The sequence below is a fragment of the Pleurodeles waltl genome, chromosome 2_1 (assembly GCF_031143425.1).
Source record: "Pleurodeles waltl isolate 20211129_DDA chromosome 2_1, aPleWal1.hap1.20221129, whole genome shotgun sequence".
NCBI lineage: Eukaryota > Metazoa > Chordata > Amphibia > Caudata > Salamandridae > Pleurodeles > Pleurodeles waltl.
This window is the reverse complement of record NC_090438.1, coordinates 666,091,872-666,113,156: the sequence shown is the minus strand read 5'-3', so window position 1 is coordinate 666,113,156 and position 21,285 is coordinate 666,091,872. Positions and strand designations below refer to the sequence as shown.

General features: G+C 42.0%; 1 protein-coding gene across 1 annotated transcript in view; it reads right to left on the bottom strand.

Annotated features, from left to right (window-relative positions):
• LIMD1 (LIM domain containing 1) overlaps window positions 1–18,458 on the bottom strand; it is a 300,888-nt gene extending 282,430 nt beyond the window's left edge. The window contains exon 1 of the mRNA XM_069216256.1: window positions 18,228–18,458. The gene's annotated coding sequence lies outside the window, so the exon portion shown is untranslated. The remainder of the gene's footprint in view (window positions 1–18,227) is intronic.
• Between the last annotated feature and the right edge of the window lie 2,827 nt (window positions 18,459–21,285).

Here is a 21,285-nt window from a genome sequence, read left to right as displayed (position 1 = left end):
AGGCTATCATATACCTTAGGGACATCCTTCTCCCGGGTGACTGAGTGGTACATCTGGATTTAAAGGACGCTTACCTGACTGTGCCTATATGTCAAGAACAGAGGAAGAACCAGTAGTTTTTGTGATAGGGACAGGTGTTCAGTTTTAAGTCTCTTCCATTCAGTCTATCCTCCACTCCTTAGTGCTTTACCAAGTTGATGTTGCCTCTGGAGCAGCTCCCAGAGCACAGGGACTGAGGTTGGTGGTGTACCTGGAAGATATCATATTCCTGGAAAACACAGAGAGAGGTAGGTGAAGCAGGTTCAGGAGGCCATGGAGTTGATTCAGTCACTGGGTTTTATTATCAATGTGTATGGTCTTCCTTCGGAGTCTGTTCAGTGCTCTGGGAATGTTTTAAAAAACTCATTTTCGGAATAATTATGTGCAGAATTTTCAATGTAATTGCTTTGTCTTGACACTTTACCAGATTAAAAATAAAGCCTGATGGAAACCAGACAGGGAAGCCACTCTTAATGGTAGACGTTTGCAATGTCTATCACTATCGCCAATTTTACCTACAATAGGAGCATGGCAGAGGGGAAAGGAAAGATCAGCTACATTAAAGAAACAAACTGCAAAATATGAAATGAGAGGTTGTCCACACAAGCACCAGAAAACATGGAACGCAAATCATGAATTTTCTGACCTTGATATTTGAACTGGTATGGTTTTGTCACTAACTATAAATTACAAATACTGTTTTCTTAGGTTTTGATTTAACTCCTTCTGATATGATGATGTATAGCTCCAATGAGTTGTAGCATGGCTTACCCACATCTACACTCAATAAAAAAAGAAATAAACAAAAAAGAGAGTCTGCAATGTCACTGCTCTTGCAGACTCCAGTTCGAGCACCCATAGCTTCATAACTTCCAGCATTTGAATGTGGCTTAAAATAGATAACGAGTATTGGAGTGGAATAAGCCTACCCAGGACCAGATCTACATAGTCTGCTGCACTGCACTTATGATAAATCTATTCTATACTTCATAGCATTATTTATTAGACATAATGAAGCAGTCAGTTTTCAAGGAAAGCTGTCATATATTTTGCCTAACTTTTAAAAAGGTACTATAAGTTGTAAATAGCTCCATCTCTGCAACACTTGAATTAATCAAACTATTAAACTCTAGACAGAACAAGCATTTGCAATGCAATGGGTCTCGCGTTTGCTCGAGTGAGAGCTATTAGCGTTGTAAATTCCTAACTGGACTTTCTTGACACATAAATTAAAAATGAAAAGTAAAACAGTCGACATAAGCGAGCCGATTCAAAGCGCCACCATGAGCATGAGCACAAAGGAGAGACAGTAAAGGGAAAATAAGTTTGCTTGCAGTCAAATATATCGGCAAATGTTCAATTATCCATGTAACAGGGTCTATGGCCAAGGCGGTAACAAAACTGGCCAAAGGAAAGACAAACATAAAACATTTACCAATGAAAAAAAAGGATTTTAGAAAGGCAAAGCCCACAAACGAGTCATAGTGATGGGTGTATTGTGGGAGTGGTCAAAAGCCCATAGATAGATTACAACAGGCCAGAGCGCTTGTGTGCTTGACCTAATAGATCTTCTTCTGCTTCCGATATGAAAACCTACCATAGACCTTGAAAAATTATGAGGTCACGAAGCACACACAATCCAAACTAATTCTGAGAAGATACCCTGCACAAGTGTTGTTGATAATAATGCAGCATGGTTGGTAATGCCACAGATTTAGAATTATCCTGCTGATTATCAACAATCATGCCTAAGCAAGATAACTGTTATTTCCAAACATTATTAAAACACCACTTTATTATTTGCTTCTGTGTGCTAATTTTCTGGCAATTACAATTTGTGTGTGCGTTAAAGAAGTCCAAGGCTCCCCTCAGTCCTGAGGGAAATAGATCACAGAGGACAGCATACATAAACATACTAGTCTAAGATAATGGCCAAGGTCTCAGAAACACATATACAAGTTGAACAGTTGTGACGCCTTTCACACCCTTGTGAGAGGCCACTTGTCTACACAAGAGTTACCCACACTTTCCTAGCCCCTAATTTTACAGCCAACCAGGTATCAGTGCATCATTCACTAAAACCATAAGTTCACTTAGAGCACTCACCTTTGCTAATCTGGCCCATAATATTGTGCTAAATATGGTGAAAATGCAATCGAGCTATACACAAATGCACTATATAGTGGAGCCGAGCCCACCGTGAAGCTCTTCTTACCATTTGTGGTCAGTGTCATTACACTAAGTGACAGGTACATCCCGCTTTGGAAACTAATCTAGGTCGTAAAACTGATGAACTGTCTCTGTGATGTTATTACTTGTAGTAACCAAATAGAATTACACAAATCTTTCTGTTAACTGAATAACAAAGTTTAAACTTCCTTTCATTACAGAATAAAACAGAGTGTATTTCTTTTTATAACACAATTAAACAGTAGATTACTTCTTTTCATTGCTGAGTGCTGAATGCAAGAGTGTATGTTCTTTTCACATTTGGCTTGACAGTGCAGCTGTCACCAGGCCTTATGTGATCAAAAGACAAGAAATTCAATCAGCACCACTGAGAGAGTGTCTGTAGTTCTGCCTACATATTGATTTCTTTAACAAAACCATTTGATTCGAAAGAGTGACTGTATTGCACTTCATGTATTTATAAACTTCTGCTCAATACCGTAGGCCTAAAATGGTCAAGTGGACAAACCAATGAAGCCATAGGTATGATCTGTTAATTATTAAAATGTATGACAACGGTCCTGATTTACTTATTGTGAGAATAATATTTTAAAGCTAATAGGCCTTTAATTGTGGACTAATACTACACCGTGTTAAAGCTAGTGAACAGGTGTTTTGTTACATGGACTCCCACAGATTACTGTAGTAAGCAACAGTTTTGGTGTTGGTTAACCCACCCCTGACACCCCCTGGGAGACGAACATTTGCTTTGTGATATTCCCTGCCAGATCCTCATAGGAGTGACTGTACATTATTTCACCAAACGTAACTTTGTGCACATTTGTAATTTTCTGACTGTATACTTAATGGATGCCTTTTGGAAAAGATAATGCTCAATTCAGTATATGTGAGTTGGTTAGGGTAACAACCCACAATTAAAAGATGATTCACTTGTAAAAGTTATGTCACATGCAACAGGTTAGATCTGTTTACTATAAAAAGTAACAACAAAAGGCAGTAGGCCTGACAGACTTATTGCGAAAGGCATAACTTAAAGACAATGAGCCTTTAAGTGTGGATGGTTATTACATAGTTTGAAAGCGTGTAGACACACATTTGGTTACAAGGAGGCTCACAGGTGAACAGCTGATGAAGGTTACCCTCTCTGTTAAACTCTCAAGTAGAATATTTGCACTTTGAGAATCTTCGTCATAATGGCTAAAGGCTTAATTGGTGTAACTCAAAATGTTATGTCAGGTGCCACAGACCTGATCTATGTATTATAAAAATGTACAACAAACACAGGGGGTGATTCTGATTCTGGCGGGCGGCGGAGGCCGCCCGCCAGAATTCCGCCCCCATTATACCGCTCCGCGGTCAGAAGACCGCGGAGGGTATTATGAGTTTTTCCCTGGGCTGGCGGGCGGTCTCCAAAAGACCGCCCGCCAGCCCAGGGAAAAACTCCCTTCCCACGAGGATGCCGGCTCGTAATCGAGCCGGCGGAGTGGGAAGGTGCGACGGGTGCAGTGGCACCCGTCGCGTATTTCAGTGTCTGCAAGGCAGACACTGAAATACTTTGCGGGGCCCTCTTACGGGGGCCCCCGCAACCCCCCCTACCGCCATCCTGTTCATGGCGGCTTTCCCGCCATGAACAGGATGGCGGTAGGGGGGGTCAGAATCCTCATGGCGGCGGAGCGCGCTCCGCCGCCATGAAGGATTCCCCCGAGCAGCGGTAAGTCGGCGGGAGCCCGCCGACTTGCCGCTTCTGACCACGGCTGAACCGCCGCGGTCAGAATGCTCGTGGGAGCACCGCCAGCCTGTTGGCGGTGCTCCCGTGGTCGGTGGCCCTGGCGGCCACCGGCCGCCAGGGTCAGAATGACCCCCTCAGTGTGTATTTCCTATTTACAGTGCAAAGCATTACTTAATGCCAATAGGCTTTAAGAGTGGATTGTTATTGACTGTAGACTGGTATTTAGTTACAGGAAATTTCACAGACAACTGTAATAGGCAAGGGGTTGACAAATCCTTGTGGTAGAAGATCTGCTCTGTGAAAGTCTTTGCTAAACACCCTTAGGCAGTGTTGTATTTTGTTTTGTTACGGTAATTTTGTACATATTTGTAATATTATACATAATATTTAGCTGCATGTGTATTAAACTGCTTTTTGACCTGGCTTCACAGATTTGGCTGTCTACTAGGCTCTTGTGATAAAGAAAAAAAATCATACAAAATACATACATTCATATGTATAAATAAGATTGCTCTGGGTCGGCACAGTTTGAGGGTCAATCACGTTCCATTTCCACTCATGACAGCATATAGCATGGGACAACAGGTCAATCTGCTTTAATCAATGGTTTTATTTCCCTGTGATTGGCTGTATTGATCACATGTGCACTTTAGTCTGAAACAGTGTAATTCATTGCCAATGCTTGTAAATCAACCCATTCGTTTTCCCTTTCCTCCATTTATAGGTCCCATTTTCAAATTCTTTCTCTTTTGTTCACTTTTTTTTTATTGGAGTGTCTGACAACTCTCCAGACAGCACTAGTGGGCCGCTCGCTTGCTGCTCCTTCCATCTGCAGTGTACCACATCGCAGGTGGTCAGAGATTCTTAGTGTGGTGGCCATCTTGGTATTTTCCATAGTAAATCACTATTTTACCATCTCATGATGGCCATATGCTGGCCATCTTGGATTGCTATAATAATGAAATACCATGAACAAAGAACTTTCCAAAATGGACAGATGTTATCATGTTTAATTTTACAGTTATTGTAAGCATGTGCTTGCCACAATTATGTGTGAAATTTTTTTATTTTTCCTTTTAATTTTTTTTTTATTTGCTTGTTGGGTATATGTGCTTGCTTGTGAGTGAGCAACATTCTGAATGCAAGAATAAGCAAGTGAGTGCATCAATGCATGCATGAGTGTATGGATGTAAAACAGATAGCATGTATGATGAGGTAATGACTGTGCAAATTCACCAGTGACTGGAGAGGAACCTACAGTTATGAGCCTGACCCATTGGCACCGCCAATGCTTATTCATTATTAAATAAAACAGACATGTATATTTCTACTGTGAAGTAGATCAGTATACATCCTTTCAATTTTCTCACTAAACAATGTACATCCTTTTCTTTAATGAACGAAAGAGTCCTGAACTCACCAATCCTTCAAACTTACACACTCAGCCTACTGTCAACATACACCCAAACTCACCCTACAGACCACAGACACCCACAAACCCAAATATGACCCTGGTTTTCAATGGAACCCTTTGGAAAGTCATACTCTTTAGTACAAAAGATGCAATAGTAACAGCAGATTGTGCACCAAATGAATGCTAATTACCAATATCAGTGCAGGTTCCCCTCATCATGGGGCTTTCTATAACAACAAACACACGAAGTAAGTGTTTTTTTGTTGACTGGCGAAGTTTGTGTGTTTTGTCTTGTGAATGTTAGATAATTTAGATTTTCCTAGTAATTTATGAAGGAAAGTCTTAATTTTATTAAAGACACAGAGGCGAGTATTATGCTTATTTTCTTGCTTTAATTTTGACAGCAGCACAGTCAAGAAAGAAAATCACAAATCCCAAGAAGCCAGAAATCCTTGGCCAATGGGAACAGTACAATGAACGCCATAAAACAATCAGAACGTGACATAGCTAATATATACCTATCTAAACCGCGAGCAGTCCTCTTTGCTTGAACGAGAAATCTAAGGATAAGAAGTAAACATTAGAAATATGACACTAATAATCAAAGTGGCCAATAACAAAGAAAAAGAGTCTTGAAAAAGATGAATCCAGCGAAGACCAGAATTGGTGAACAGCAGCCGCCTTATTGAAGAGTCTTCTGAAGAGGAAATACTGACTTGATGATTCCGCATGGTGGCGATTGGTGGCATCTGTTCCTTATGCATTGTTTGCTGGAGCGGCTGAAGATGAAACTGTTTGGTGGGAAAGAAATATGATATTGCAGGGTATAATACTCGCCTCCGTGTCTTTAATAAAATTAAGACTTTCCTTCATAAATTACTAGGAAAATCTACATTTTATGTCAAGACCGGAGGCTCATATTATGCTTCTTCAAAGCATATCAGTTACCACCGAAGAAACTGTATTAATTGGTTTACAATAAAAGGTACGAAAAATGTTATCATTAGACCAATCGGCCGATCTTAGAATGTCCTCTATACGGGAACCAGCCCAAAAGGCCTTTGAAGCCATAGCTCCACTGGAGGAGTGTGCACCAAATTTGGAAATATCTATCCCCATCAGGGACATTACCCATTTAACTCAACGGGCTAGAGTAGGAGAGGAAACTGGTTTATGTTTTTTTTTTAAAGAAATGAGGAGTTGGGAAACAGAGGACGTTCTGAGATGGACTGTCTTTTGCTCATAAATTTTTAAGCAATTTCCTACACACAACTTTGGTTGGTTAGGGAAATAAGGATAAAAAACCGTAGAAATATTTGTTATGGTTTGTCTATGAATTTTAAAATGAATACCTGTGGGAGTAAAATGACGACCAGAAATATCTAAAGCTTTGACATCTGACAGACGTTTTATAGAAATTAAACATAACAACATTGTCAATTTAGCAGAAATCATCTTAAGAGATAAGGATGAGTTTTCCGACCAGGAGAGAAACAACTGCAAAACCATATTAACATCCCATAACTCATTATATTTAGGAGTAGGTGGATTGGAGAATTTAACTCCCTTTAAAAGATGGCAAATAAGTTGGTGTTCTCCAACTGGTTTTCCCTTGATGTGATTATGGTTAAGGGATATCGCTGAACGATAAAGGTTGATGGTTCTATAAGAATTACCTGAACTTGCTTGGGCTGCTAAGAAGTTAGCGAATAAGGATATATCTGCTGAAAAGGGATCACAAGATTTTCCCACACACCAGCTATGCCATAAAGACCAGGCAGATTCATAAGCTTTTGTGGTTTCAGGAGCCCATGCTTTGGAGATATAGTCTGAAGCTTCTTTTGAAATTCCTGAATAAGATTGGGAAGACCTGTCACCTTCCAAGCCTAGAGGGTTAGCGACTTGTTGAGAATCAGATTGTGAGGGCATCCCTCTGGATTGAGGAGGAGATCTGGGAATACAGAAAGAATGATTGGAAAATCCATAGCTAGTTCAAGAAGAGTAGGGTACCATACCTGGGATTGCCAGAGAGGAACTATCATAATTAGATGGGCCTTTTGACGACGTACTTGACAAAGCACCCAGTTGATCATTAGAAAAGGAGGGAATGCATAGTTGATTGATTGAGACCAGACTTGTTGAAAAGCATCCGATGCTAATGCTAGACGATCTGGTCTCCAACTGAAGAACTGAGACAGTTGGGCATTTAGATGTGATGCAAAGAGATCTATGTGTAGAGGGCCCCATTTGTGAAATAGAGTGTTGAAAACAGAAGGATGGAGTTTCCAATCGCTGGAATCAGTCAGGAATCGGGAATTCCAATCTGCTATCCGATTGAGTTTCCCTGGCAGATATCCCACCCGAACAGATGGCTTTTGTTGTAGACAAAACTCCCAGAGGCTTTTTCGCTAACTCCGCCAACGGTTTGGACTTTGTACCTCCCAGATGATTGATGTTTCTGACCGCCGACAGGTTGTCCATTCAAAGCAGAATGGAACATCAGACTTTGTTTTTTACAAAGCTTCTGATCGGAAAGGAGCCTGCAAGCATCTCTAAACAGTTGATGTGCAATGAAGACTCCTGTGGAGACCATGTACCTCCAGTAGATATTTGACCACACTTTGCGCCCCAGCCGGTCAGGCTTGCATCTGATTCTAACACAAGATCTGGGGCTGATGCAAAGATAGTGCTGCCGTTCCAAGCTTTGTGATGATCTAGCCACCACTGAAGTTCTATACGGGATTCTTGGTATAGGGGGATAGAATCTGAATAAGCAAGACCCTTGCGAAGATGACAAATTTTTAATCTCTGAAGAGCACGATAGTGGAGAGGGCGGGGGGATTTTTTTTAAATCGCTTGAACTGAGGAGGAAAGTAGACCTACAATTCTTGCAAGTAACCTGAGGGAGACAGAAGGAAGGTGCAAGGAGTGGGTTATCTCTGATTTTATTGCTTTTATTTTTGTTTCGGGAAGTTGAAGGTTGGTGTCTACAGAATTTATAAGAAAACCAAGGAAATTGATTTCTCTTTGTTTATGAGGAAACCCAAGTCCGTCAGGAAAGAGCAAGTGAGATGCATCTGCGAAAGAAGAGATTGAAGATTTTGACCCATTTAAAAAATATCATCTAAATAAATGATTAAACAGATACCCTATGTCCCGAGATGGGCCACCACAGGTTTCATTAATTTGGTAAACACCATGGAGCTGAAGAGAGTCCGAAAGGAAGGGAGGAGAACTGATATGTTTCTCCTTGCCACTGAAACTGAAGATATTTTCTGTACACTGTACGAATAGGAATAGTGAGGTATGCATCCTGTAAATCCAAACGAACCATCCAATCATTTTGTTGAAGAGTATCTCTGAGATGTAAGATGGTCTCAATTTTGAAATGCCGATATATCACGAATTGGTTGAAATCCCTGAGATTTATGACTGGTCTCAACTTTTTGTTTTTCTTGAGAACCAAGAGGATGGAGCTTAAAAAAACCTAGAGGATGACGTGAAGTGCACTGAATCGCATGTTTTTGAAGAAGGGCTTGAACTTCTTGAGATACCAGCGAAGCCTTTTCTGCTGAAAATTTCAGAGGAGGAGGAAGACGTGTTTGAAAAGGAGTGCTGTAAAACTCGATAGAATAGCCCTGGGCCGTATTTAGAACCCATGGATGTGAACGTATGGATTCCCATTTGTGTAGAAAAAACTTTAGACGACTCCCCACAAAAAGATGGCCAAAAGGTACACTTACTTGTCGGTTGTATGGACCTGTGGAGACATTGATTCCTTCCTCTGAAGCCTCTGGTTGGCATTACCCAACGTACAGAAGGCTCTTTGGACCCATAAGGACAATTCTTCCGAATCAATAGTCATATTGTCCTGTCTGGCAGTCTCTGCTAAATCAAAAATTCGAGCCAAAGGACCCACTACATCCAGCATTTTTATCTTGGCACAAAGACCATGCTCTATCAACCCCTTTGCATGGATCTTTGCCAAACTTTGTAAAGAAAGTCAACATAGAAGGGTCAATGGAAGGGGTAACGGTGATATGCAGAGGTAAAGAAGGTCTTGGACATTCGGCCTTCAATTTTGCCCTTGTCTGTCTATCTAGAGGCAAGAGTAATTTAGCCGAGATGTAATCACCTACATGTTGCGACGGAAACCATTCTGTGGAATTAGGGTGGTGAATAAGCCTTGGGTCAAACATGGGATTACCTTCTGAGTTTAAAAGAGATTTGGACTCAGGGGGATCATTAAAAATAACTGACTTTTGTTTCTTAGGAGGAGGACCAGACCAAAAATCTGAGACGTCTAAATCGTCGTCGTAAGTATTATCAGAATCAGGGTCAACATCATCATCAGAATCCTGAATGGAGAAAATCACAATCTTTTGTGCACTATTATCGAAAAGCTTAGTTTTTCTTTTACTTTTCTCTCCTGAAACTTTCCCCTCCTTGGGTGGAGGCCTGTGAGGAACATCGTCCTCAATCTCTTGTGAGTTAGGCTCACCTTCCGGAAGCGCTGATTTTTTTAGTCATTTGTTGAGTATTGGAAGCCACTGTGGCTTTGCGCTTTCTGCTTTCCCCTGCAGATAAGGCCAATTTAGATTGTGACATCATAGACAAAACTGATTTTTTTTAGGTTTTTAGTGACCCTGTTCATGGATAAAGAGACTGCTTTGGCGACTGAAAACTGAATGAAGTCATTTAAATTATTTTTAAACTCCTCATCACTATCATTGTTTCGAAAAGCATTGGAAAACTCCATGTTTTGACTAAAATACTAACAACAGAGGCAAAAACCATTGTATAAAGGGTTAACGTGAGGAAAATATTCCAAGCGGACGTGTACTAAACAAGGCCGTACCCCTCTGAGGAAGAAAAATGGAAGAGAGCCGAGCGACGCCACAGATGGCAAGTAAAGCGTCGGCTGAGGCCCTCGAGCACAATGTTAAAATACGGGATATAAATTAAGTAACAGTGACAGGAGAAAAACCGTAGAAGAGCTGAACGCGAAAGGAAAAGTGTTCCGACGAAGAGTTACAAACGTGAAGAACCAAAGAGCGGCACACCGACCAGGAAGACACCACCGGTAACGGCGAGTAGGGGGAAGGGAAAAAACACGCGTCAACATGCTATACAGTAGAAAAAATAACAGCTCTAATACTATCGCAAAATACAAAAACTCAATTAAATATTAGAAATAACATGCACAATACGATTTAGGAGCATAAATAGAAAATATATACTTATCTTGACTGAGAGCAGCCAGAAAAGAGGACTGCTCGCAGTTTAGATAGGTATATATTAGCTATGTCACGTTCTGATTGGTTTATGGCGTTCATCGCACTGTTCCCATTGGCCAAGGATTACTGGCTTCTTGGGATTTGTGATTTTCTTTCTTGACTGTGCTGCTGTCGAAATTAAAGCAAGAAAATAAGCATAATATGAGCCTCCGGTCTTGATATAAAATTGAACGGATCGGCAAGTGAATGGAGGAATGAATGAGACTGAAGGCGCATAGATGATGGCTAGATGACTGAGTGGATAATGGACAAATAGATAAGTCAGTGCATGCATGGATGCAAAGAGGTTAAACCAATCTTACAGGCCGTGTTATACGTTATAAAAAAATGAATCAGCATTAATATACCGGTGCAACCACTACAACAGGGCTCAGCACCATTATGCCAAGAACGGCCACAACATTCAAGAATTAATACAATTATGCCACTGCAAGCTTTACAACATGAGTATTCACAGGTAACAGTGCCTAAAAAGAACGCTTTTTGTGTGAAGTCACTCATGAGATGGGATCGCCATTGAAGCCACCTGCCTGGTAATATTGTGTTCATCAATTCATCTTAGATCAGTAAATTAAAAGAAAAAAAAAAAACACAAATTGGTGCCGCATGACTAATGACGCATGTGTGTGCCTGCAAAATGAAGCAGCCATGTCATCGAGCTTTTTGGGGTTTTTTTGGTTTCCTTTAGGCCATGCTGCACAGCCTCTTGCTGGTGCTGTTTGGCATCGCCGAAAGGCATTGGCAAAGCCTGTCCATAAGGCAAGAGCAATTGGCTTTGCCATTGCTTGCTCAACTACTGCTACTTCCTCTGTCTTCATTTCTAATTTGCACATTGTTTGGTCCTGGTTCACCCGCATCCTTCTAATCTTGCTGACTGCACTGTATCGCATTTATGATAGGGATTGATGCATTTTTTGTTTATTTCTGTGGTGATGCCACCTAATCCCAAGCACACATTACTTCATTGGAGATGTCCATGTCCACCTCCACCAATGGTCCTAGCTATATATTTCTTTCTGAACTATTTTTATTGCTGATTACATCTAAGAGTTAAGACTTTATTTATAATTTTGCACATAGAATATTCTGCCTCAAAGTGGTGCACGTTGGGTCCACCATAATTAGAGTGTCATTGTCTTGAATGCACCTGAAGAAGGCGCATCGGATATCCATCACAATTCTGACAAAGTACCTTACTTGACAAATCCTAAATAAGGCCGGTAGACTCCTACCTTGCACTAATAAGAGTAATTCTCTATTGACTGTCATGGCATGTTTTTGTTTAATGGAGTGTATTATTTTGCCTCATAACCCAATAAAACAGCAACTCTTGGTAATTTATCTACTGGAAATTTGACCAGGGTCTGCTTATGTTGAGGAAGCCTTACCACCTTCTCCAATGTTCTCATTGGCCAAAATAACCCTCACAAAACATAGAAAAAGGAATATAGACAAAAGGGAAATAACGAGCAGGTGGTTTGCAATATTGCAACCCAAAATGCCTTTATTCATGTAGAGCTCTATCTTCAAAATCTGGAAGCAAACCACAGAGGGCAAAACTAGCAAACATCACTTAAACGCAGAGGCAGATTTAATGGTGCAGAGAATTTGACTGCATGCTCCGTTAACAACGGTACGCACAGATAGCCTTTTCCTCGAATGGAAAACCATTTCCGATGTTCACTAAAAGTGTTTTTCAACTCCTAAAGTGATTTATACACACAAAGATGTTCTTATGAATATATCAGCTCCAGTGGGGGAGAACAGTGTTTGCAGGGTGAGAATGCCTTGAAAGTTGAACAGTGCAAAATGCACTTGTTTACAAGCACTCACAAACTTTTTACTGACCCTTTACCATTCTGGTTAAGATTGGAGATATACTGCTCTAAACGGCAGGAGTAAATTTGTTTTCTAGGGTAGGAACTGGGTGGTTTTTTTTTTAGAAAAATAATTTAAAATCAATTGCAATGCCAATAGACCAAGCTTCAATGTGCTATCCACGAAAACACAGTCAGAAACAAACATGTTTTACACTTTAAAGCCAGAAATACTAGCAGCCAAAGCTTAAAGCTTTAAAAAAAGTAATGCAAAATTAGTGTTTTCTGTTTTGAACGCACATAAGAGATTAAAAAAAAAAAAATAACAGTGTAATGACAAGCAGTTCAATAGTCCTTCATGCTCTCCAATGGAAGCACTTTCAGGATGGCAGAATAATACACCAAAGAGCCAATAGCATGAGGTAAGAGAGAAATACTCCTCTCAGAGGAGTCCAAGTCCACTCTGTATATTTTGAAAAGTATGTAACAATAGGTATGCACACAGCATCACGCCAGACCTAAAAAGGTAGCAAGAGCATTTGTTTGTGTCCTGAGATTCGGCATAAACAGATATACTTGTACATTTGTTCTTGTGAAAATGGATTTCACAAAATGAGCTCAGAAGTATCCTGAAACAGTTGCAGCTTCCCTGGAATACTCCTAGAAACCTTTGTAAATTTCCAAAAAAAACCTAATAATCACAAGCCTACTCCTACCACAGCGGGGAAACTTACAAAACTTACAAAAGTAGATTTAGGACTAAGAATAGGGTAGGTTGTCTTTTAGGGAGAGAGATACAATCACAGTAAAATGTGTGGGAGAATGTCTTTCTATAGTGTTGAGTACACAGTAATACAGGTATGATATGACATCAGAATGCAAAAATAAAAAGAAAGTTAAGTTACCAGTAATTGCAGGCAAGCCGCAATGTGACAGTGTCCTCACCAATCTGTGCAAAATCTGCTGGGGCTGAACTGTGCAGGGAACTTGAGGGGTTTTGTTGTACTCCTTATCTTTAACTTCACTCATGGGAGGAAGAAGCCCTGAAAAAGTATTATGTCTCAGTCCACACTTTTTCCAGCTTATTAGTGAAGAACTAAAATTAATTTAACATCATCCATACATGCTGAAAATTGATCTATTTTACCAGCAGTTTACTATTGCACTTTGTGTGGTGTGTTGGTAAATATATTATTGACATCTATCTAGCTATCTAGACACGGACACACTTATATCTCAATTTGTTTTTCTTGTACTTGTTTTTTTTTTTTAGACTAGAATAGAGATCTTTATTCTGTAGGTCATGATCCCCGGGGGGCTGTGGAGTCATCGGAAGGTGGGGGATAGGTGGGACATGCATTCCGCAGCCTCACTTCTGCCTCAACTCCAAAAAGTCTTCGTTTTGGAAAAAGAGTGGCTTCAGCTGAAATGTCATTCAGTGAGTCTCCTTTTAAGTGAAATCGAGAGTTGCAGGCATCTAAACAATTTTTTTGGCCAGAGTGCCTGCTTTACCTGAAAGAAATGCAAGTTTGTGCTATGAGTTAATCTGCAAATGTAAAGGGTAATTTACAAATATAAAGGATGCTTGGGGGCCGTGCTGGCTATAATTTATCGAATCACTGGAAGCTCTGTGATGACAAAGATGTATCCTTTTTTAGTGGTAGTAAAGAAGTTAACAACTGAACTGTGAACTGCATGCTTTTAATTGTAATTGTATTTACATAGTGTTTACTACCGCTGAGAAGGTATTGAAGGGACAGCTATTTAAAAAAAGTGGTATTACTACGGTCTGGGTATTACTTATTTCATGGACTCATCTTTTTACATTATGTTTGTTGCATCATTTACATGCCAAATATTGACACGGCTTGGTTAGTGCATGGGCTCTTAGAGCTAAGCCAAACCTTTGATTTGGCTCTACCTGTTATTTTGTTGGTTTATCCACCCATATTTTACACTGCTAACCCTGCTACTTCATTCTTCAATATGTTGACATAGAACATAGAAAATTACAGACTAGCAAATGATATGATATGGTGACCACCAACGCCATGTGAAGATTGTCATACAGCACACATCAATCATTAATCTAAAGGCTGGGTAACGGAGAGCAACCTGCTCACAAGAGGAAACATCTCTAATCACTTGATACAGACACCATCAAGCAGTACCCTAGAGCCCTGCAAAGTTATCATCACTGTGTAAAATGTCTATTACACCTGCACAAGGTGTGAATTTTGCAAAATGCCATGCTGTGGGGGACATTTCAGTGCACAGTATGCCCTAAATGTGAGCTTTCACACAACGTAACAGCAAGTGGATTTTCAGTAATGTTCACCAAATGCTGCAAAAGAAATGCAATTTCACAAACCCTTTGCACACATCCAACACAGCACAGATGACGATATAGGTGTGTATCACAACAGCACTCTTCACAAGGGCACACCATCCATTAACATTCACGGAAACACATTAATACGGAACTAACATCCGTGCAGCAACTACTGACTGATCCCACCCCCAAACCCCCCCCCCCACACACACACACACACCTGTGCATCAAAAGTTACTATAGTCACAAGGGGAAACCAATTACAGGGTCTGTGGCAAACTGTAAATTTGCAGTCCTGGGAGTAATCATGAAAAAGCATAAGTTTGTCTCAAGGTGTATGGGATCTAAAGAGTAACGTTCTTTAACATGCATATAGATATATTTTAAATATGAACATTTACTCGCTGTGTGTGTTCGGGTTCAGATTTTGGTGCAATTCAGCTGCTAAAACAGGAATGATATCTTATTTATGTGGGTTTTCGATGCACTCTAAAAATTGCTCCTCCTCAAAAATTCTTGAGGATTCATGTGCCAGAAAGCATTATCTTGAAAATATATGTGGAGCACCCCTGACAAGGTGGTAGGTTATAATGCCTAAACTGCACTGTCCAAAAACAATCTAATATAACACACTGACATGTTAACGGTTAAAAGATGGCCACTCCCTCCCCCTGAATCTACTTGGTAGAATAGCGCTGTACAAGATGATGATTCTCCCCAGGATCTTATACCTCCTGCAGAATTTTCCGCACCCCTTCCCCGTGAGATGGTTCAGGGAGATGGATTCTTTAGCACACCAATTCATATGGAGTGGCTCACGTACAAGACTGTCGCTGAAAACCTGTCAGAGGGATGTTTATGAGGGTGGACTGGGCATGTCGAATATTCAATACTATTATCTAGCGATGCATATACTTGTAATTAATGACTGGATGGGAGGTGGATGGACAGACCCCGCATACCAACTAGAATTGCAGACAATGGGCTACCCACAGATCCTTGACATACTCTACGGGAGCCCGATACCCCGGGATACTCCAGATGTGACCAAAATGGTACTTCTGGGTTGGCGTACAGCCCAGAAAGTGACAGGGTGGTGGGGGCGCCTAACCCAACAAACCCCGCTATGGCAGGGGAAGCAGCTGATACATGTAGCAGGTCTGGAGGGCTTCCAGAAATGGGACACCATAGGGATCTCCACGCTGGGAGATATTTGGAGAGGGACACATATACGATCTTTTCAAGACCTCCAGAAACAATATTCCTTAAACAAAACACAATTCCATCGATATCTCCAACTACGTCATGCCCTGCTAGTTCACCTGCAGACAGGAGACACCATACCTGAGCACAGCCCCATGGAAGCCAAGGCACTGATGGGAGTCCTGGGAAGGGGAGGGGTTTCTCATATTTACCGCTCCTTAATCACCGCCACTGGGGGACCCCTGAGAGAGCTTCGCCAAAGGTGGGAGAGTTGGGTGGGACCCATGGAAGAAGCGGACTGGACAGAAGCACTAATGGCCCCACGCTCCCTAACAATGGCCACACGCTTCCGTTTAATACAATCCTATTTCCTTCACACCGCATACCTCACACCCGCCATGTTACATAAAGCAGGCCTCCGCCCCACAGCGGAATGCCCCCGCTGCAGGTATCATACAGCGGATTTCTACCACATGGTATGGACATGCCCGATTATAATGGCCTATTGGGAAAGGGTGGTGCAAGAGATATCTGAGGCCCTACAGAAGGAGGTAAAGAGGTCGCCACTGCCCCTCCTTCTCGGGGTAATGGGAGATACAGAGCTACGAAGAGCAGATCGGTCCTTCTTAGGGGTGGCATGTCTGGTGGCCAAAAGGGACATATTGGCAGACTGGAAGGCCAGGGTGGCTCCGGCACTGACTAAGTGGAGACGGGGAGTGGATTGGTGTGCGCAGCGAGAGAGACTTGTGTACGAGGCCAGAGGTTGCTTACACAAACACAAGAAGATATGGGGGAAATGGGAGGATGTAGCGGGCCTTTAAGAGGGGATGGTGAGTAACATTAGTGATGAAAGCAGCAGGGACCGGGGACTTGACCTTTATTGTATTGTTTTGATGCCCGTTGGCATCATGTTGTGCTGTATTCAAAATTGTTCTATGCAAAATTTAATAAAATTTCTTTATCAAAAAAAAAAAAAAGATGGCCACTAGGTTTAGGACTATAATTTTTAAAATATAATACAAAAATTAATCAAATTGTAAAAAAAAAAAAAAAAATCCAAAACATAATGACCAAAGCTAAACCTAACTCCCAACTTGAACTTAAGCCTAAACAAGGCAAGTCTACTGCTTATTTAAAAACTACTCTTACAGCCGACACTTAGGGCCTGACTCACAAAGCTAAACTTACACTTTTATTAGCTATTCTACTGTACGCCACTACACTTTAGCTGACTCCACTCTATGCCACACCACGTTATGCCACTCCATAGTAGCCCACTACATTCTCCAAGGTAAACTTACACTTGTTTGCTATTCACAAAGGTATTTTATGAGTATTATCTTTACGTCGGCAGAGTCGCCACCCATAAAAAGATAGGACTGTCCAAACTTTTAACGTACAGAGACTTTGCAAGCGTAAATTTTTTACTCGTAAAATACCTTTTTAAAGTGAAAGTTTACCATTGCGAGCCAGGCCCTTAGAGTTACCCAAAAGACGTGAACCTAAGAGCTCGTTTTAAACTTAGGCAATTTTGAACAAAAACAAATATTAAGGCGTATTCAAAATGCATTTTTTTTTAATAGTTCACGTACATATTCTCAGTTTGTGTTTTAGGTATTTCTGTTGTTTCCTTTAGGAGTGCACACCGGAAAGGGTGGTGGGGGACAGACACTGCCGCCCACCCCGGACTGACAGAGCTGAGCAGCTGCTGCTCCGCTCCTGCGGTTGACGCTCGTCACGACGCGCTGCCAGCACCTGCACACTGGAAACGGTTGTAATGCCGCTCTTCAAAAGCGCTCTCTTTGCTACGCATGACCCGTGCGCTTCTCAAAAAGTTCCTTTACATCTGCAGTGTGACTCCTCGCCGGAGCCACGTTCTCCCGGCGCAGCAGGCGGAGATGAACCCTGAGCTCCTAGTTTCACTGTTTAGGCGAGTTTGGGTGCCAAACTTTTATACTCCGTTTAAACCATTTCAAGTCACTGCGTGTGAGTGTGGCGCGAGACCGTTCGCCTCTACTTTTTTTACTTGAAAGTCCGAATTTAGACCCAATGCTGGCATGTGAGCCATGTCATGCACTGCCCCTTCCCAACAAGTTCGTGCTGGTAAATAAACTCTCCCGCTCTGTGTCCCATTGAAAAGACTACCTCTTAGCAAGGCTGGGTGATTCTGTGATAGTTTTCGGGGAAAATATTTTTCATTACTCACACAGGTCCCGGTGCCACCCTGCTGCAGCCCTCCTCTTGTCGGTGCCCCGCTCTCCTCTATCCCGTGAGCGGCTCCTTCTGCAGAAGGGGAGGGTAGACGGGGCTGGTCCCTCCTCGCGCAGGAGCCCTGTGCAGGGGATGGCACACAATGAGGCTCTCTTCTAGCAGCAGGCACGGCTGCCGAGGGTAAACAGGAAGCAGCGGTGCGAGAGGCAGCAGAGCAAGGGGGAACATGAGCAATGCAGAGGAGAGCCGGGGAGGTGCACGAGGGACTGATGTGACGAGGCCGACAGCGCCGCCTACTGTCATACAGGGAGACGGAGGAAAAAGACAGCAAGACTGAGAGGAAGGGACGGCCGCAGAGGCGCTGTCCGCAGAGCCAAAGGTCCATTTAGTAAGTTGGAAATATGCTCCTGTGGAGTTGCTTATGTCGGGACCACACTCCCAAAATGTTATGGGTTTTACATCAATCATAAATAAATGTATCTCAGGAAATAACATACACATAAGTTGTATTTTCAGGGGCAGTTACCTTTATAGGACCAGAACTCCCTTAGACCATCTACCCTTGAACTCATCGTCAGGCGAGATGATCAATAGCTAGGAAATGTTACATCCCCTGTCAGGACTGGAGGTGAGGATTGTGTGCGTTCAATACTTGCTAACTACCGGCTACGCCCGACCAGAAACCGGTTTAAAATTTAATTTCTTGAAGGACGATTCGGATGACCAACAACATTTATGATATTCTTCAGTCAACATCGAAAGATAAAAGGCTTGTTAGCCTTGGATCCTTCAGCGTTAATCGTCGTACTGATCTCGCAATGGAAGGAAAAGATGCCGCTGTGAACAGCTTTTTCAGAGCAACCAGTAGCTGACACTTCCCACCGTTGGGACTGTCAGGAAATGCTGGATAAGGGATAGCGCTAGAATTTGTCTTGGTCCTCCTATCAATAGTAAAGGTCACTCCTTCCGGAGTAAACATCTTTCCATTAACGTCTGAAACCCATGTACACAGGACCAGACACCAAAAGCATAGCTAACGTATCCTGACAGTTTCTTCTTGGATAGGAAACCATTATTTTGCCATGAGAGTAGGAGGTTCATTACCAAAGTGACATCCCACAAAGATGAGTGCCTAGGTTCCAGGGGACCAAATGTCTTACTACTATGATAAGTTTACTAATCTATGGATATTCCCCAAGCAGAACTTAATTTACCGAAAAACATCCCACAGATATAGCCAACCTGAAGGCATTGTCAGTTCTATACACTAGACATGCTTCAGCCAGTTTAGATAGAACATTCAGAATGTGTACAATTCCAGGCCCTACCAGATCCAGATTCCCTGACGCAAACCAATACAGTCAGCGTCTCCATGATTCCATCCTTTCAGGCACTTTGGATGAGGCCTCCAGTGAACTCCGAAATAGCAGGGTCTCCCAGTGTCCTCTGTAATCATGTAAGCCATCAGGTGGCTTTTGTCCTGTAGAACCAGAAGGTGAGGATTCACCTGGTAATCCAGTAATTTGTCTGAAACCTAGGAATCTTCACAAGAAAATCACACAATTGCTCCTGTCGAGTTGGGAACCAAGATTGTCATCTCCAAATCAGAGACACAAGAGTCAGTTCCGCCAGCTGGCATGTTGTCTGAGATGATTTCTGAGGGATCATTGCAAAATTGGGAAATACATATCTCAGTTCCCCTGACCATTGTTGCAAAACATGTCTGTCGCCTTGGCTCCCAGATTCGAATACCAACTGAAGTACTCAGGGAGCTGAAATGTCAGTGTGAGGCAAAAAGATCTGTCTCGCATGGGCCCCATCTGAAAACACTTTGCAAGGCTTCTTTGGATTTTATGTTGAAACCCAGAAACCCCATCACTCAATTGGATATCAGCTTCTTCTTCTCATGTTTAATTACAAATCCCAGTTGAACAAGAACTGCTGTGGACATTGGTCCATGACAAAAATACCATTCAGATATACAATCAGTCTTATTCAGCTGAATCTCAAGTATTACTAGTCTCAGAAGTTTGGACCAATGGCAGTCCAAATGGAAGTGCTGGAAACTCATAAATCTGTATCCTCCAACAGTATTGAAGAAAACACCAGTATGTCTCAAAGGTGGGAACCGTCAGGTAAGTGTCCTTCAGATACAGTCTGACCATCCTATCTCCTTAAAGTAGGATGCGACTTAAGAAATGGATACTCTCCATCTTGAAATGTCTGTAAATAAGCCATGTGTTGAATTCCCTAGATATATAACTTGCCTGTGCCCCTGTATATATTCTCTACCAGAAATATGTTGCTCAAGAAGCCTCTTTGATGGAGAAGGTCCTGAGAATGGCACCTTTTCGCTCCATCTCCGAAACCTTCTTGTCTATGAGGATGCTTTCCTCTTCCCAGAACCTTACATGAGACAGTCTCATGCTGTACCCTAGTCCCAGTTTCATAAAATTCTAAACAGAAACTCTGCACCTTCTGGGAAACCCATTGGTCCTCATAATCTTTCAATCTCTGCTTGTGAAGAAACTCTCCCAATCCCCCCTGCCAATTTTAGATAAGAGAAGCGGGAACTCTTACCAGATAAATTTCCTGTCAGTTTGTCAGATCTTCTATAAAAAGGTTCTGCCACTGCCAAATCCCATGGAGTGGAACAAGTTGTCATACTGTTTCACTTGCCATCCAAAGGTATGCCTTACTCGTTGTCCCGCTGGGGACTTTGTTGGTTGAAACAGTTGTCTGACCGTCCCCTGCCTTGACCAGCTCTGCAAAAACCTTCTCTCTAAAATTCTTTCAGATGAAGGTTTGGGCTTGCTTAAGGAGGTAAATATATCAACAAACTTCCCCAGTACCCTTCCTCGACCAGCTCCTGCATAAACCTTTTCCTCCAAAAATCTTTCTGATGGAGGTTTGTGCCATGTTTAAGGAGGCAAATGTAGCAACAAACTTCCCCTGTTTAAAAAAAATTAAAGGCTCACCAAATAGGTACTCATCTGCCATGGTTACTGCCTCAAAGAAAGCCATGTCACCCTGCCTGGGGTCCACTGATCAAA